Source organism: Monopterus albus, unplaced genomic scaffold (genome assembly GCF_001952655.1).
Source record: "Monopterus albus unplaced genomic scaffold, M_albus_1.0 scaffold49.1, whole genome shotgun sequence".
Taxonomy (NCBI): domain Eukaryota; kingdom Metazoa; phylum Chordata; class Actinopteri; order Synbranchiformes; family Synbranchidae; genus Monopterus; species Monopterus albus.
Window position 1 is genome coordinate 2,554,834 of NW_018127929.1, and position 5,979 is coordinate 2,560,812.

Here is a 5,979-nt window from a genome sequence, read left to right on the forward strand (position 1 = left end):
TAATACCCACCAAGTTACAGTAACATTTGTGTCAGACCGCAAATGTCTCTATAGGCTAAATAAAGAACTTCCATGTGCCCTGAACTCTCCTAAAATATTCTCCAAACGTCATAAAAATGTAACACCTGTTGCGTTTATTTATCAGCGTGGGAGGAGGGGACGAGTCTGAAAATCGCCATTTTGGAGGCTTGTTTTTGTCATTAAACAAAATTCATTTAGTGGGAGACACCAATGAATTAATGCTTTACAGAGAGCGTAGGATTTCATTTCCCTTTTCCTAGATGGCCCAAAATTGAAATCATTTACCTCTTTATATAATATAGAACACATTTAACCCACTTCATTTAAAAAGACAAAGTAAAAAAAAAAAAGAATGTTATAAAAAGTCTTTGCTGTTTAATTCTTTAGCTGCTGCTTCACCCAAACAAGGTAAAACAAAATCTAGTGGGATGAGGCACAATGAAATCCACATTGAATGGAATGGATTATGGGCTCAGGCCTGCACATAGCACCTGTAGGGAGTGGCTGGACAATCCTTCTCAAAATAACAAGAAAACCTATCCTAGCAGGTCTGCAATGAGGTTCAACAAGAAAAATGACAGAATACCTGAGGCACAAATCCTGGAAGAGCTGGCTTTGCTTGAGGGAAACTGACACTTCAGTGGGTTTTTAGGGAAGGGTTGTACTGCTGTATGTGTAGCACAGCTGTACTGTGAATGTCCTTAAATAAATTAAAAGAGCTCCCTTGAAGCCACAGCCCCAGCTACCCAGCTATGATGTGGTATATCTGTGAGCATAACTATGATGCCTGAACTCTCCTTATTTCCTAGTTGTACTTGGTATGGATTTATTTTAAAGACTGGTATTGCACTTGATCCATTTACCTCAATCATCATTCTTGGTAACAAAATGTCTGATTGTGGGGCAGAAGGACATAAAAGAAGTATTCAACCGTCCCGACAGTGGAAATCAGTGCTGGTTTCCTTTACCCAGCCTTTCAGACTGCATGGCACTTGCTTTTCCGCCTATGGTTTTCCATTTCAAAGCCCTATGTCTCCATGTAAATGCCAAAACACAGTAATCCAATCTGACCCCACTGCAAATTTTCCAGAAACTATTGGGGGCCAGTGGGGTTGACATGAGCCACACACTTATCCCACTTAACCTCCAGAGAAAAGCCGCCCCAACTCCTTTGCCTAAGATGCTCTTGGTGGAGGAATGCACTGTTTTATACCACTCTCCACTGAAAAGCACTGAGCCTTGAGGTTGGACTCGATGGCAAAACCTTGTAACTTCATAAGACTGTAAAGTCAAAGCAGCTCAATGCTGAGGCTGATGGAGGAGAAGCTAAATGTACAGCAGATACCCACATTAGGGCATCTCCCTGCCCACTCCCTGCACAAACTTAAATACTTTTTGATTCAAAACCAAAATGGCCCCTTTCTGATGCATCTCATGAACATAGCAGAAACATATTTATACTGTGCTAACTTGATGACAAACAACCTGAGGATTTTTCTGTTTCCCATTTGCTATTGTTTGCTTTTTAGCACGCAAAAGCCGTTCCAGTAAGATTTTCAGTGCACACAATTTGAGGAAGATGCTTATCGAGTGGTGGCACATGAGGGAAGATAGAGATTTTTTGACACATGGTCCACATCTGAAGCATTTAAGCCTAGCGGTTGTTTATGATTTTTGAGCAGGCAAATCTCTTGCATTATGCTCTACAGGTGACACATGCCACTGGACTGGTTTGTTCTAAAGGTGCTGTGCGTTATGTACCTTCAAAAGGCAGCTGTTCACTCTATTGTATAACAGGTGATAATTAGCATGTCTTATTTTACATGAATAGGAACCATTAAACAGGCACTTAGTTGGCTTTTGGCCAGACTTACAAACTTACTTATAAACAACAATTTGTGATTTCTGAATATGAATTTATAAAACATCTAAATCCATTTAATCTGGATGTTCAAAATGTGCAGATGCTTCAATTGTTCAGTCACATTTTAAGTCACTGTTCATGTCTAATTCATGATCAGGTTTCATTGTGAAGCTACAAAATAGCTTATGAACACACAACTGTGACACCGATCTCCAGTTTATGAATCAGTCCGCTGGCTCTTCAAACTTTGTGGCAGGCCTTTGTTGTTTATAGAGATTAAGATCAGGGTGTTTGCCATATTTAAATAATAGATCAAAGCTAAACATGCCAGTTTTGACATTTGAGTCGGCTCCTCCTTGATTATGTGGTAGTAAGTTAAAAGTTATGAGCCTGCGTCACTGTGGATGAACAACCTCAACCAAGGGAGCAAATGTCTCCCAGGACATGTCCATTTACCTTGTCAATCTGTAGTCAATGCACTGTCATCAGTAAGCACATCCCCTAATTAGCTAAAATTGTTTTTCATCAATACCCATAACTGACCCCTGCAGGAATTGATGAGAGCAAGGGTTGACTTGACTAAAAATGGCTGACAGGGTCAATTCATCAACAGGTAAAGCATTTATCATTCCTCCAGCCAATCGACTTAAACGTGTGTGATCCTGGAAAGTGCATTTTACAATCTGGACAATTTTGGGGCAATGTAACCTCAGGGGATCCATTTTAGCCCCACCTAAACCTTTGAGGTAAATGGTTTGCATTTAGAAAGTCATTACTGTACATGGTCAACTGAACATATCCCCCTCCACTTTCTGTTGGGATGCCCATAATGACGTTTGGGGTCATTATAGTAGTTGAATATACTAATCAAATGATGCTTCCTTCCTCTATCATGTCACATTAGGGCTGATGACTCTCCAGACAATCTCCTCCAATCAGGAGTGGTGCCACAAAGTCTGTCCTTGCTTATCATTAACAATCTGCAAATAAACAGGACTGCATACATTACATCACTTGCAGCTCCATGATCAATTCCAGGAATGTCTTTGAAGCTTTGCTTAATGAACCTACACGGTACAGCTGTTTTGTGTAGTGTGAGCATCGAGGCTTCATAACCCATGACCTTAACAGTTTTTCTGCACTGATAATACTGGAAGGTTAGCAAAAGGGACAAGTAGTAATAAGATTATTCAATAACAAGACAGCAGCAGTTGAAACTAATGTCACTGCCGAATCACAAAGAACTGCTTTTCTACTTTCTAATATTATAAAGCATATTTTTCAAGGATAACTGTGCAATCGGTGTGGACTGTGCTGCATAATGCTTTTACATATCAGGGAATTTTATCTCCTGTACCATCAGAAAGCACCCACCAACAAGGAGTAAGGAGAGCCTGTCTAGTCAAATATACCGATTTGATTTTGTTATGCGTGATGTCTGTGGATGTATAAAAGAGAAATGCTGACAAAGTTGGCTTCATCAATCAGTAGCGACAACTCAGACCTTTTAATAGCCTCTCTGAGTCCTTGCAAGCCCCAACTCTGTAAAAGTTATATAGCATATGGACCGTTCTCTGCTTGCTTAGGTAAGGTAAGACAGCTCAGCCACATAGACTAAAATGCTGCCTTCAAGTCAACACTGCCTCCTATTTGATGACACCTTCCACTAAATTGAAATGTGCTGCTAATGAGGATGAGTGTTTAAAGAAGAATAAGCTGTAGTAATTGACAGAGACCTGACCTCAGTCCCACAAAGAGAAGGATGGAAGGCCTCATGTGGGCTGGTGGAAAGCAGCAGCTCGATCGTTGGGCTCATACATGCAGAAGGTTTAGCTACTGGCTTTAGCTACTAGGGGCCTTGTAAGATTTACAGTCAGTCAGATGCTGCTGTGGCTTTTCAACAGCTATCACATTTGTTTTCTCCAGCAAATCGATAAAATGCAACACACATGCCAAATATACTTATGTATCTCTCCTGGGGAACACACTCTACATGCATGCAGACCACTCCACTTTACACACACATGTGGACATAAACACACACAAATGTTAGAGACCAGACCCTTAACAGACCAAACAATAATAGACAGGGCTTCCATTAACAAACAGTAACTAACAAGTACATCGCACCTTCTTACGTTTCAAACAAGCAATCAAATGAAAAGATGAATTTAATTTGAGCACTCTGCAGATGACTTCATCTTGGAGTGCAAACTTCTGAATAGAGCCTGTTGCCTTAATTCAGTGTTGCTTATTGCTTCCTTTATGAGAATTCCCTCTGGATGGTCCCACTCGAGGACTCTGAGATCCACCTCCGCCGTGGTCCTGTCTGGGTCCACGGAGACAGACAATTGACTGAGAATTGATGGTCAATGTTTATCCAAGGTGGCTGACTGGTCACGGCTCTGTAGTTTACTTGTGAATTTGTGGTCAAACAGCATTTTAAAGAGCACTAGCGTGGCTTTGTCTAGTGTGCACATCTTTTTGGATGCTTTGCATTGAAGCAGTTAATTGCGACCAAGTAAAAAAATCCATAGCCGGCGCTTTATTCCTATTCACGGCTCAACCCTAAGAATTATACGACTGGTCGATGCCCAGACCTATAGTTCAGTGTTAAAATGGGTAAGAAAACGGTGCGACAACTGTAGTCTACTGTACAAAACCAAATACATTTAAAATATTAGCCCTGTATTATTTTTAAAAAACGCCTACTTGGTGCAGTTTATGCATTTTGTAAACTAGACTAAAGTTGAATTGCTGCTCAGAAACAGCTGTGCCTGAAAAACGTGCTATATTTAACAACTGGACCGACTGGTACGATTTAATAACAGACGTTTTATTAGAAGAATTGATATCACAAAGGCAAAAGTGAACATCCTCACAGACTGTTTGTGTGCAGACTTGTGATAGATACGATTTTAATTCGGATCATCACACACACTACATATATACACCCACACACAAAGCTGAAGACATTTGTCCATTGTCCAAGAGGTTTCATTAGCTCTTCATGTTTTATCAGTATAAGATGCAAAATCCATTTCCACACACAGTAGGCTATTCACAACAAACTTCACACACACACACACACACACACAGGCTCACATCCAAATGCAGACTGCAGAGAAAAAGTGGGAATGATAAGCCAAGCTATGTTTAAATATCCAAGATGACAATATGAAAAAGACAAACCATACACCGAGTAAATACAGTAAACCGATAGGCCTGTAAGTGTAGTAAATCGTTGTTGAGGATTTCAGAGGCGTCATAACATGCCTATTAACATTATCGAGCGCCTCATCCCGTCACCCGCTCATATTTTCCTGCGCTATGATTTCAAAGGAGGTTGTTACAGGAAATGTTGGCTGCTCGGCTGCTTTCCGGCGCCGTTTAACCTGCACATTCAACTTAATGCTGTTAAATATATAGCCTGTATTATGAATAAATGACATTATATTCGAAGCATAACTGCAATTGTGCTCTGGGACAAAGGGGGAAGTGAACAGCCCAGCGGATCACAACACCTCGCCGATAAAGCGAGCCTGTTTCCCGGCTTGGCTCGTCTGCTCTCCCAGCCTCGCTGGGTCTCACACAGCGACCGATAGCGCAGCTTCCATAACGATGTTGACATATTCACACAACACTGACTAAGGCAGGGTGGTGTTTCACGGCAAAGCCCTTTTGAGTTTCCAAACACCTTTTTATAAGTCTGAAGTCTGTCCCCTCTACCCGACCTGTTACAACCACGCCTACGCAGCCACACAATTGGTCCGAAAGCGTCAAAGAGCCAATCAAACGGAGCGCTGCTCCACGTAACATGCAACACATCCACACAGTATGAAGCCCAATGGGCCACAGAGGCGCTAGGAAAATCACTGAGCTGGGACCTTACCACCTCTCTCTCTCTCTCTCTCTCTCTAGCGGGCTCCCTTCTCTGCACACGTCTTTCTCTGAAATGTGCGTGTGCGTGAAAGAGAGAAGAGGAATAAAGTGTGTGCGTGTGATGGTGCGTCTCCGGAGCAAGTAAAGGCAGAGGGATTATTCGGCGCTATCGAAATATTTCAACACGTCGCCCTCACTGCAGGACTGAAGCC

At 41.8% G+C, this 5,979-nt stretch overlaps 1 long non-coding RNA gene across 1 annotated transcript in view; it reads right to left on the bottom strand.

Annotated features, from left to right (window-relative positions):
* Nucleotides 1-5,979, bottom strand: part of LOC109960674 (uncharacterized) — a 94,472-nt gene that overhangs the window by 70,926 nt on the left and 17,567 nt on the right. The gene's annotated exons all lie outside the window — the stretch shown is intronic.